This window comes from Tursiops truncatus, chromosome 5 (assembly GCF_011762595.2).
Source record: "Tursiops truncatus isolate mTurTru1 chromosome 5, mTurTru1.mat.Y, whole genome shotgun sequence".
Taxonomy (NCBI): domain Eukaryota; kingdom Metazoa; phylum Chordata; class Mammalia; order Artiodactyla; family Delphinidae; genus Tursiops; species Tursiops truncatus.
In genome coordinates, this window is record NC_047038.1 from 130,756,262 (window position 1) to 130,769,474 (window position 13,213).

The 13,213-nt window shown below is 38.8% G+C and overlaps 1 protein-coding gene across 1 annotated transcript in view; it reads right to left on the reverse strand.

Moving 5' to 3' along the window:
• DSPP (dentin sialophosphoprotein) overlaps positions 1-13,213 on the reverse strand; it is a 138,487-nt gene that overhangs the window by 30,039 nt on the left and 95,235 nt on the right. The window contains exons 3-4 of the mRNA XM_019926391.3: positions 7,124-7,215; positions 6,011-6,091 (exon numbers count right to left, since the gene is read on the reverse strand). The gene's annotated coding sequence lies outside the window, so the exon portion shown is untranslated. The remainder of the gene's footprint in view (positions 1-6,010; positions 6,092-7,123; positions 7,216-13,213) is intronic.

Below are 13,213 nucleotides of genomic sequence, written 5' to 3' on the forward strand. Positions count from 1 at the left end.
CACAGCCTGAAGGGGGCTAGTGCACCACAGCTAGCCGGGAGGGAGGCTGGGCAAAGGTCAGGAGCTGCCTAACAGGCAAGAGAGCATTGTTTTGGGGTGCACAAGGAGAGGGGATTCAAAGCACCACTTAAACGAGCTCCAGAGACAGGCATGAGACACTAAGGCTGCTGTTGCAGCCACCAAGAAGCCTGTGAGCGAGCACAGGTAACTATCCACACCTCCCCTCCTGGGAGCCTGTGCAGCCCGCCACTGCCAGGGTTCCATGATCCAGGGACAACTTCCCTGGGCGAACGCACGGCGCGCCTCAGGCTGGTGCAATGTCACACTGGCCTCTGCAGCCACAGGCTCACCCTGCATCCGTGCCCCTCCCTCCCCCCAGCCTGAGTGAGCCAGTGTCCCCGAATCAGCGGCTCCTTTAACCCCGTCCTGTCTGGGCGTGAACATACGTCCTCAGGCGACCTACATGGAGAGACCAGGCCAAATCCAAAGCTGAATCCCAGGAGCCATGTGAACAAAGAAGAGAAAGGGAAATCTCTCCCAGCAGCCTCAGGAGCAGCAGATTAAATCTCCACCATCAACTTGATGTACCTGCATCTGTGGAATACCTGAATAGACAACAAATCATCCCAAAATTGAGGCAGTGGACTTTGGGAGCAACTGTAGACTTGAGGTTTCCTTTCTGCATCTAAATTGTTTCTCATTTTATGTTTATCCTAGTTTACTATTTAGAGGTTATTATCATAGGTAGATTTGTTTATTGATTTGGTTGCTCTCTTCCTCCATATATATGTATGTCCTTTTTCTCTTTCTATGAGTGTGTGTGTGTATGCTTCTTTGTGTGATTTTGTCTGTATAGCTTTGGTTTTACCATTTGTCTTAGGGTTCTGTATGTCCATATTTTTTGTTTGTTTGTTTGTTTTAGTATCATTTTTCTCACTTATTATCATTCGTGGATTTGTTTTTTGGTTTGGATCCTCTCTTCTTCCTTTCTTTTTTTCATTATTTTTTAATTTTTAATAATTGTCTTTTATTTTATTAACTTTATTTTATTTTTTCCTGCCATTCTTTCGTTCTTTCTTTCCCCCCTTTTCTTCTGAGCTGAGCGGCTGACAGGGTCTTGGTGCTCTGACCGGGTGTCAGGCCTGTGCCTCTGAGATGGGAGAGCCAAGCTCAGGACATTGGTGCACAAGAGACCTCCCAGCCCCATGTAATATCAAACGGCAAAGCTCTCCCAGAGATCTCCATCTCAATGCTAAGACCCAGCTCCACTCAACAACCAGCAAGCTACAATGTTAGACACCCTATGCCAAACAACTAGCAAGACAGGAACACAACCCCACCCATTAGCAGAGAGGCTGCCTAAAATCATAATAAGGTCACAGACACCTCAAAACACACCTCCGGATGTGGTCCTGCCCACCAGAAATACAAGATCCAGCCACATCCACCAGAACACAGGCACTAGTCCCCTGCACCAGGAAGCCTACACAACCCACTGAACCAACCTTAGCCACTGGGAGCAAACACCAAAAACAATGGGAACTACAAATAGGCAGCCTTTGAAAAGGAGACCCCAAACACAGTAAGATAAGCAAAATGAGAAGACAGAAATACACAGCAGATGAAGGAGCAAGATAAAAACCCACCAGACCTAACAAATGAAGACTAAATAGGCAGTCTACCTGAAAAAGAATTCAGAATAATGATAGTAAAGATGATCCAAAATCTTGGAAATAGAATGGAGAAAATACAAGAAACCTTTAACAAGGACCTAGAAGAACTAAAGAGCAAACAAACAGTGATGAACAACACAATAAATGAAATTAAAAATTCTCTAGAAGGAATTAATAGCAGAATAACTGAGGCAAAGAACAGATAAGTGACCTGGAAAATAAAATAGTGGAAATAACTACTGCAGAGCAGAATAAAGAAAAAAGAATGAAAAGAATTGAGGACAGTCTTAGAGACTGTGGGGTTTATCCCAGGAATGCAAGGATTCCTCAATATATGCAAATCAATCAATGTGATTGACCACAGTAACAAATTGAAGGAGAAAATCCATATGATCATCTCAATAGATGCAGAAAAAGCTTTTGACAAAATTCAACACCGATTTATGACAAAAACCCTCCAGAAAGTAGGCATAGAGGGAACTTACCTCAACATAATAAAGGCCATATATGACAAACCCACAGCCCACATCATTCTCAATGTGGAAAAACTGAAACCATTTCCTCTAAAATCAGGAACAAGACAAGGTTGTCCACTCTGACCACTATTATCAACATAGTTTTGGAAGTTTTAGCCACAGCAATCAGAGAAGAAAAAGATATAAAAGGAATCCAAATTGGAAAAGAAGAAGTAAAGCTGTCACTGTTTGCAGATGACATGATACTATACATAGAGAATCCTAAAGATACTACCAGAAAACTACTAGAGCTAATCAATGAATTTGGTAAAGTAGCAGGACACAAAATTACTGCACAGAAAACTCTTGAATTCCTATACACTAACAATGAAAGATCAGAAAGAGAAATTAAGGAAACACTCCCATTTACCATTGAAACAAAAAGAATAAAATACCTAACAATAAAGCTACCTAAGGAGACAAAAGACCTGTATGCAGAAAACTATAAGACACCGATGAAAGAAATTAAAGATGATGCAATCAGATGGAGAGATATACCATACTCTTGGATTGGAAGAATCAACATTGTGAAAATAACTCTACTACCCAAAGCAATCTACAGATTCAATGCAATCCCTATCAAAGTACCAGTGGCATAGTTCGCAGAACTAAAACAAAAAATTTCACAATTTGTATGGAAATACAAAAGACCCCGAATAGTCAAAGCAATATTGAGAAAGAAAAATGGAGCTCGAGGAATCAGGATCCCTGACTTCAACCTATACTACAAAGCTACAGTAATCAAGACAGTATGGTACTGGCACAAAAACAGAAATATAGATCAATGGAACAGGATAGAAAGCCCAGAGATATATCCACGCACATATGGTCACCTTATCTTGGATAAAGGAGGCAAGAATATACAGTGGAGAAAAGACAGCCTCTTCAATAAGTGGTGCTGGGAAAACTGGACAGCTACATGTAAAAGAATGAAATTAGAACACTCCCTAACACCATACACAAAAATAAACTCCAAATGGATTAAAGACCTAAATATAAGGCCAGACACTATACAACTCTTAGAGGAAAACATAGGCAGAACACTCTATGACATAAATCACAGCAAGATCTTTTTTGACCCACCTCCTAGAGAAATGGAAATAAAAACAAAAACAAACAAGTGTGACCTAATGAAACTTAAAAGGTTTTTCACAGCAAAGGATACCATAAGCAAGATGAAAAGACAACCCTCAGAATGGGAGAAAATATTTGCAAATGAAGCAACTGACAAAGGATTCATAAAATATACAAAGCAGCTCATGCAGCTCAATATCAAAAAAACAAACAGCTCAATCCAAAAATGGGAAGAAAACCTAAATAGACATTTCTCCAAAGAAAATATACAGATTGCCAGCCAACACGTGAAAGGATGCTCAACATCACTAATTAGAGAAATGCAAATCAAAACTACAATGAGATATCATCTCACCCCAGTCAGAATGGCCATCATCAAAAAATCTAGAAACAATAAATGCTGGAGAGGGTGTGGAGAAAAGGGAACCCTCTTGCACTGTTGGTGGGAAAGTAAATTGATACAGCCACTATGGAGAACAGTAGGGAGGTTCCTTTAAAAACTACAAATAGAACTACCATACGACCCAGCAATCCCACTACTGGGCATATACCCTGAGAAAACTGTAATTCAAAAAGAGTCATGTACCACAATGTTCATTGCAGCTAAGTGTCCATTGACAGATGAATGGATAAAGAAGATGTGGCACATATATACAATGGAATATTACTCAGCTATAAAAAGAAACGAAATTGTGTTATTTGTAGTGAGGTGGATGGACCTAGAGTCTGTCATACAGAGTGAAGTAAGTCAGAAAGAGAAAAACAAATACCCTATGCTAACACATATATATGGAATCTGAAAAAAAAAAATGGTTCTGAAGAACTTAGGGGCAGTACAGGAACAAAGACATAGATGTAGAGAATGGACCTGAGGACACGGGGAGGGGGAAGGGTAAGCTGGGACGAAGTGAGAGAGTGGCATGGATTTATATACACTACCAAATGTAAAATAGATAGGTAGTGGGAAGCAGCCACTTAGCACATGGAGATTAGCTCGGTGCTTTGTGACCACCTAGAGGGGTGGGATAGGGAGGGTGGGAGAGAGACACAAGAGGGAAGAGACATGGGGACATATGTATATGTATAACTGATTGACTTTTTTATAAAGCAGAAACAAACACAGCATTGTAAAGCAATTATACTCCAATAAAGATGTTTAAAAAAAAAGAAAACATAAATAAATTTCTCAGTGATGCGTTTACTCAAGGCAAGTATTGTTTCATACAAGCTAAGCTAATTCTTGAACCTCTTTTCTGCAGAGTACCCTCTCACTGATGTCAAAGGATGTGTTTTCTGTGGAAGAGACAGAGTGGGGCAAGGATCTGCCCCCACAAGAAATAACTGGTTAGATTTGGTAGGTCAGGGTCTTCACTTGGAGTACTGCCAAAGTGCTCAGTTATAATGGAAATTTACCATCCTCTCTGGTTTGTCAGGGTTATAATTATGTCTGTATCGTCTGTAAATCGATGCCTGCTGTGTTTTAGTGGGTGGGAAGCTATACCAAAGTCATCTTCAAAGTTTGAAAATATGTGATAATTAATGTCATAAACATGCCCAAGTTGCCAATCAGGAAACGATTGATTCATTATTCAGGAATGTTGATGCTGTTTTTAGCAGGGCTGCATTTCATCAGTATCTAACATCATGTCAGAGGACGAAAATAGTAGAAGGACACAATATCATAGTGCAAGCTTTGACTTAATCAGTACATTATAAAACCACATTTCTAAAATGATCCTAGCTTGCACTGATGCTGGCAAATCAATGAAGCAGAGTTTTAAACAGACACACTACAAAAGAGCAGAAAAAGTATACTCCACAAATAATTTTGTAAAACTTTAAGTTTGAATTACATATTTTAATGACAAAATTAGCCCTATAAAAATAAGAAAACAAACTTCTCTGTACTCTAATGAAATAGGAGCAGACTTCTTGATAAGTCACTGTCAAGATGAGAAGACTAAAACGGATTTTGACAGACATCTTCCAATGTACAAGTGAATGATACCAAGAGAGTCTAGTCAGTAGGTCACTTCATTCAGCTACTTGAGATATATAAGTTATACTTAACTCTCTATTGTCACCAATATTTCAAATAAGGAAGGATATTTTAACACCAGATTAATAGGAAAGATTACATTTTAAAGTGATCATCTTTCTCAAGACGGAATAGTTGACAACGATATATGGTATGCATATATCACATTGTCTTTATCGTTTTCATTTCATTTTATATTATTGACACCTTTGTCATGAACCAACTCTGACTTGAAGACAAGCACTGGGGAACTACTCTACTAGGTGGAAATCTTAAGTGACATTTATGGTATAGGGACAGTAGAGCTCTTGGATACTTCAACCAGGGTCCGCTTTCCATGAATACAGTGATACTGAAGGTTCAGTGCCCTCACTTGTACACCCCCTCCCAGAACCCTGGAAGGGGCCCCAGAAATATATTCACATGTCATATGATTTTGAAATCTACAAAAGTAAGATATTTTAGCCACAATTAGTGAAGACCTCTGTCTCTTTCCTCTCTGACTTCCTCTTAGGTTCACTGGTGTGGCCACAGGCACTTCTGGAGTCCAGTTAAAGTGAAAGGTGAAATGGGGAGATCTTCAGTTTGAGGTGAGTGGGATATATTTACATGACTCACAGTCATTTCCGTGTATAGTGAAGTTACTGCTAGCTCTCTCAGTGTAGAGACAGCTTCCTGGAATACCACTACCACGCACTGTGCCAACTCACCTAGCGTCGTGAAGTTGCAAGGATACAGCCAGTTCAAGAAATGAACCTCTCATGTTGCAATCAGCCCCAGAAGCATGTGCGCTGTCAGTGAGAAACAAGGTTTGAAATCCATGGAGACAGAAGTTAGTCTGCAAAAATGCTTCCAACACCAGACATGCAAAATGGCAGTGGAGGATTCAGTTCTCATCTACAGCTTGTCAAAGCAGAAGTTCTCTCCTGTCAAGATTATATACTCAATGATGCAGTATACACAATTATGAAAACATCGTGCATTATTATTATTTTTATGGAAATGGTATACCAAAGTTCAACTGCAATTTGGCAAGATGTTTAATAGTTTTTCATTTTAAGTGAGGAACTACAAACTACTGATATGGTTTTGGCATAAAGCACAGCTTCTTTTATAACTTAAATGTATCTAATAAATAACTAAGAAAAGTTAAAGTGACTAAATTTAAAATAAATAACTAAAAAGGTTAAAAGTTTTCTGCTTTACAAAAGCAGTAAAGATGAGGATGAGATAAATTGAAATTAATCTAATGTTGAAAAGGGAACCGTAAAATCTTTTTCCAATCATACTAAAAGCAATAGTTTATTAAGAGAAAGTGATAAATTTCAAACAGAAGCAAAAAGTAGGTGTTTAGATTGTTTGAAAATCTAAATAACAAGGAAAGGTGAATTATTGGAAAATGGTTTAGATTTTCTTTTTGCTTATTTGACATCTACAAAGATATAGCAAGAGATCAATATATGAGGACATAGACACAAAACTAATCAATGTGTCACTAATTCAGAGTATTTACAATCAACAACTGCACAGGGAAATTTTTAATGAACTGAAATCTTTACGTTCATAAATGGAAGAAATATGAGAGCTGTTTTTCCAGATTTGACAATGTTATAGGTTGAATTGTGTCCCATCAAAATTTGTATAATTCATATGTTGAAATCCTAACCTCCAGTACTGCAAAATATGACTGTATTTGGAGATAGGGCCTTTAAATAGATAATTAAGTTAAAATGGGGTCATTGGGGTGAGGCTTAACCCAATCTGACTAGTGTCCTAATAAAAAGAGGAGATTAGAACACAGACAACAAAGACCAAGAAGTCACCTTGTGAGGACACAGCAAGAAGGCAGCCATCTGTAAGCCAAGGAGAGAGGCCTCAAGAGAACACCTTGATCTTGGACTTCCAGCCTCCAGAACTGTGAGAAAATAAATTCTGTTGTTTAAACCATGCTGTCTGTGATGTTTTGTTATGGCAACCCTGGAAAACTATCTGAAATTTTCTGCAATCTGAAATTTTCATGGTGACATTTCCAATAATAAGTTGTGAAGCTGGAAGAAACTTTTCTCAACAATCATCAATAAAAAATAAATGTCAATCGACTATGCTAAAGCAAAGACCAACTAGTCATTCTATTCTCTCTAAACATACATCAAAGAGTATGAATGTAATAAACATAAAATAGAAAGTATTAAAGAGCCACACAAGGCAGTTAATAAAAATATTTTTATGAGTTTTTCCATATTTGTGAGATTTGCCGGCTTTTAAAAATGTGTTATTTGTTGTGCTTAATTTTCTCATTCTACAAGAAAAGTTATTTTCTTACCTAATTTTATATTATTTTTCTTAAAAAGTACTCTAAACTTGTACAAGCTTCAGTCTCCACAAAACCTGGATTCACCCCTCACTTCACTTATCTCACTTCTCAGTAACAAATGAACCCGTTCTTGTCACTCTCCCTAACCAGCTGCCTCCTAAACCTGTCAAGTGAAAAGCTTCAGAAACTTTCCTCACTACTCCCTGAGTGTTCTAATTTACTTGGTCCTATGTGAGACCCTGACAATTTGTACTTTTGAAAAGTTCCAGAGGTAGTTCAGCCCAGGTTGAAAACCACTTTCCTGTGATGCCAGGGGTGCCACATTTGGTACTTGCTTTACAAAGGGTGAGCCATCACTGATTATGGGTTGTGAAATCAATTGAGTGAATCCCAGTCAGCATCGTTTTGTTTTGTTTTTTCTCAACATTTTCTAACAGCTTTACTTCAGCATGATTGATTGGATTAATTTACAGTGTTTTTTCAGAATGTTCTCAACATATGGAAAATGGTTTCTTTTCCTTTTCTTTTTTTTTAACCACCCCGACCCTGCTTCCCCAGCTTGGTATCCATACATTTGTTCTCTACATCTGTGCCTCTATTTCTGCCTTGCAAACTGGTTCATCTGTATCATTTTTCTAGGTTCCACATATATGTGTTAATATATGATATTTGTTTTTCTCTTTCTGACTTACTTCACTCTGTATGACAGTCTCTAGGTCCATCCACATCTCTGCAAATGACCCAATTTCGTTCCTTTTTATGGCTGAGTAATATTCCATTGTATATATGTACCACATCTTCTTTATTCATTCATCTGTCTTGGGCTTTTAGGTTGCTTCTGTGACCTGGCTGGTGTAAATAGTGCTGCAATGAACATTGAGGTGCATGTGTCTTTTTGAATTATGGTTTTCTCTGGGTATATGCCCAGTAGTGGGATTGCTGGTCATATGGTAATTCTATTTTTATACTGTTCTCCATAGTGGCTGTATCAATTTACATTCCCACCAACAGTGCAAGAGGATTCCCTTTTCTCCACACCCTCTCCAGCATTTATTTGTAGATTTTCTGATGATGCCCATTCTAATTGGTGTGAGGTGATACCTCATTGTAGTTTTCTGATTTGCATTTCTCTAATAATTAGTGATGTTAAGCAGCTTTTCATGTGCCTCTTGGCCATCTGTATGTCTTCTTTGGAGAAATGTCTACTTAGGTTTTCTCCACATTTTTGAATTGGGTTGTTTGTTTTTTTGATATTGAGCTACATGAGTGGTTTATATATTTTGGAGATTAATCCTTTGTCTGTTGATTTGTTTGCAAATATTTTCTCCCATTCTGAGTGTTGTCTTTTTGTCTTACTTATAGTTTCCTTTGCTGTTCAAGAGCTTTTAAGTTTCATTAGGTTCCATTTGTTTATTTTTGTTTATTTCCATTTCTCTAGGAGGTGGGTCAAAAAGGATCTTGCTGTGATTTACATCAGAGAGTGTTCTTCCTATGTTTTCCTCTAGAGTTTTATAGTGTCTGGCCTTACATTTAGGTCTTTAATCCATTTTGAGTTTATTTTTGTGTATGGTGTTAGGGTGTGTTCTAATTTCATTCTTTTACATGTGGCTGTCCAGTTTTCCCAGCACCACTAATGGAAGAGACTATCTTTTCTCCATTGTATATCCCTGCCTCTTTTGTCATAGATTAGTTGACCATAGGTGCATGGGTTTATCTCTGGACTTTCTATCCTGTTCCATTGATCTATATTTCTGTTTTTGTGCCAGTACCATACTGTCTTGATTACTGTAGCTATATATATATATATTTTTTGCGGTACACAGGCCTCTCACTGTTGTGGCCTCTCCCGTTGCGGAGCACAGGCTCCGGACACGCAGGCTCAGCGGCCATGGCTCACGGGCCCAGCCGCTCCGCGGCATGTGGGATCTTCCCGGACCGGGGCACGAACCCGTGTCCCCTGCATCGGCAGGCGGACTCTCAACCACTGCGCCACCAGGGAAGCCCACTGTAGCTTTGTAGTATAGTCTGAAGTCTGGGCATCTGATTCCTCCAGCTCTGTTTTTTTCTCTCAAGATTGCTTTGGCTATTTGGGGCCTTTGGTGTCTCCATACAAATTTTAAGATATTTTGTTCTAGTTCTGTAAAAAATGGAAAATGGCTTATTTTCCAACATTATACTCTTTTGTTTGTTTTATTGAAGTATAGTTGATTTACAATGTTGTGTTAATTTCTGCTGTACAGCGAGAGAGAGGCATGGACATATATACACTACCAAATGTAAGGTAGATAGCTAGTTGGAAGCAGCCGCATAGCACAGGGAGATCAGCTTGGTGCTTTGTGACCGCCTGGAGGGGTGGGATAGGGAGGGTGGGAGGGAGGGAGATGCAAGAGATATGGGAACATATGTATATGTATAACTGATTCACTTTGTTATAAAGCAGAAACTAACACACCATTGTAAAGCAATTATACTCCAATAAAGATGTTAAAAAAAAATTCTGCTGTACAGCAAAGTGATTCAGTTACACATATGTGCACATTCTTTTTCATATTCTTTTCCATTATGGTTTATCACAGGACATTGAATATAGTCCCCTGTGCTATACAGTAGGACCTTGTTGTTTATGTATTCTACGTATAGAGTTTGCATCTGCCCACCCCAATTTCCCACTCCATCCCTCCCCCACTCTCCCTCCCCCTTGGCAACCACAAGTCCCAATCAGCATTGTTTTAATAGGATGGAATAGGTTAGCCTGCACCACAAGTTTAGTGGTTTCTGTCACTTTAGTTTTGTTTCAATAGCTACAATATCTACCCATGGGACGCAATTCTTAATGCTGTGGTCATTAGAGGTTTCACAGCATCTATGTGTTTAACTAATTGTAAACAGCTTATCTTGCTTATATCTTTTTTTAAAAAACACGAAAATGTGTAGTTTAATGAAAATATGTTCCAGAAAAAAATTATACCTGGAAAGTGTTGGTTCAATACAAATGCATCTTGTTTTTAAGCCAATGCAGGAAAGGTAGATACAGTTCAGTTTCCTAACAACAATAAAATGCTGATGGACACACTCAACATCTCATGGCCTGTTGCCTTAATTTAGACAGAATCCAGGCCAGGGAAGACATAGGAAGATGATGAAAGGATAGAGATGTAATTGAGGGCAGATTGGTCATAAGTGGAGTTTGGAGAGTTAGCATGTAAGGGGGATCCTTGCTTTATTTTTATTTATTTATTTATTTATTTATTTAACATCTTTATTGGAGCATAATTGCTTTACAATGGTGTGTTAGTTTCTGCTTTATAACAAAGTGAATCAGCTATACATATACATATATCCCCATATCTCCACCCTCTTGCGTCTCCCTCCCACCCTCCCTATCCCACCCCTCTAGGTGGTCACAAAGCACTGAGCTGATATCCCTCTGCTACGCGGCTGCTTCCCACTACCTATCTATTTTACATTTGGTAGTGTGTATATGTCCTTGCGACTCTCTCACTTCATCCCAGCTTACCCTTCCCCCTCCCCATGTCCTTAAGTCCATTCTCTACATCTGCGTCTTTATTCCTGTCCTGCCCTTAAGTTCTTCAGAACCATTTTTTTTTTTAGATTCCATATATATGTGTTAGCATATGGTATTTGTTTTTCTCTTTCTGACTTACTTCACTCTGTATGACAGACTCTAGGTGCATCCACCTCACTACAAATAACACAATTTCGTTTTTTTTATGGCTGAGTAATATTCCATTGTATATATGTGCCACATCTTCTTTATCCATTCATCTGTTGATGGACACTTAGGTTGCTTCCATGTCCTGGCTATTGTAAAGAGAGCTGCAATGAACATTGTGGTACATGACTCTTTTTGAATTATGGCTTTCTCAGGGTATATGCCCAGTAGTGGGATTGCTGGGTCATATGGTAGTTCTATTTTTAGTTTTTTATGGAACCTCCATACTGTTCTCCATAGTGGCTGTATCAATTTACATTCCCACCAACAGTTCTCGCTTATATTTTAAGGATAACTTTATTACAGGATTTGAGGGAAAAAATTCAGAATAGAGAAATTATGAGCTCCTAAAACTTTTTTTTCAAGAGATGGCGATTGTGATGTGTGTGTGCATGTGTTCAAATCCTGGAAATACTAAAATAGCTGTCGAAAGAGGAAAGGAAACTTGAGATTAAAAAAAAAATTATTGTTTTACTATGGAAAGTGGTAGGGAAAGGAAATAGGAGTTTGGAAAAGTCTCTTTCCATACAAGCAGAAGTTTCTATCTGTGTACTTGAGAAGGAAGTAATAACCGCAGACGAAAGAACATGGTATGAAAGCAAACAGTGTGACACTTGTAGGGCACAAAGACCGAGTTCTTTCTACTCAAAATAAAATGCTTAAGTTATGCTGTCTGGCAAAGCCCACTGATGTTTGTACTCTGCTTATACCTGGATGTCTTTGTTTCCTGGAGCCCCTAAAAATAAAAGGACATATTCTATGTGGCATTTAGAATTAGTCATCAACTCACCCTGGACTGTTTTCACTAAGAACCTGCTGCCCTTTAGTTTAGGCAGCAATGAGTCATCTTCTCTTCCGGCATTCATGAGCTGATAATCATGAACTTGGAAAACCTTGAAAATTCAAGGTAGCAAGTTTTTTGAAGAATTTTAACAAGAAACTTTAAAATGATGTGTCGATAAGAACTTCTGCACTTTCTGTGAGAAGGAGTATTTTGTGTGTTCTAGTTTCATGACTGTTGGGTGATGTTAGAACATGATTCTCTTAATTGCACTGGTATTTACTGAAGATAGTACTGTAAATGATTTAAAGCCACAGGCTCAAGAGTCAGACTGCCTTGGTGACAATCCAGCACTGTACTTACTGGCTGCATAAACCTGTGCCTTGTTTTCCCACTTGTAAGTAGGGGTAGTAATGAATATAACTCATGAGGATATTGTGAATTCAATGAAATAATACGTACGGAGAGCTTAAAATAGTTCCTGGCATGTAGTAAGCATTTAATAAGTTATTTTAAACACACACATAGAAAGACCAAAAGAGAGACTTTTATGCTAACTCAACATTCATCTAACTGTTTTGCCCAGTTTCAGTTCCAATACATTGGAAATAAACAATGCCAGGGAAGAGGGGGCCATTATTAAAGAGTATCAAAAAAATGACACAATGATTCTCAAATTGAGGCACTGGCATTTCATTTAAGAATACTACTATTTTTAAATTAAATATGTTATCAGAGACTTCCCTGGTGGGCCAGTGGTAAAGAATCCTCCTTCCAATGCAAGGGACGCAGGTTCGATCCCTGGTCAGGGAACTAAGATCCCACATGCTGTGGGGCAACTAAGCCCGCGTGTCACAACTACTGAGTTCACGCGCCTCAACTAGAGAGCCTGCGTGCCGTAAACTACAGAGTCCACATGCCCTGGAGCCTGCGTGACGCAACTAGAGAAGAGAAAACCTGCATGCCACAAATAGAGAGACGCCTGAGCACCATGATGAAGAGCCCGCGCGCTGCAACGAAAGAGCCCGCGTGCCTCAACAAAGATCCCGTGTGCCGCAGCTAAGACCTGACGCAGCCAAAAATAA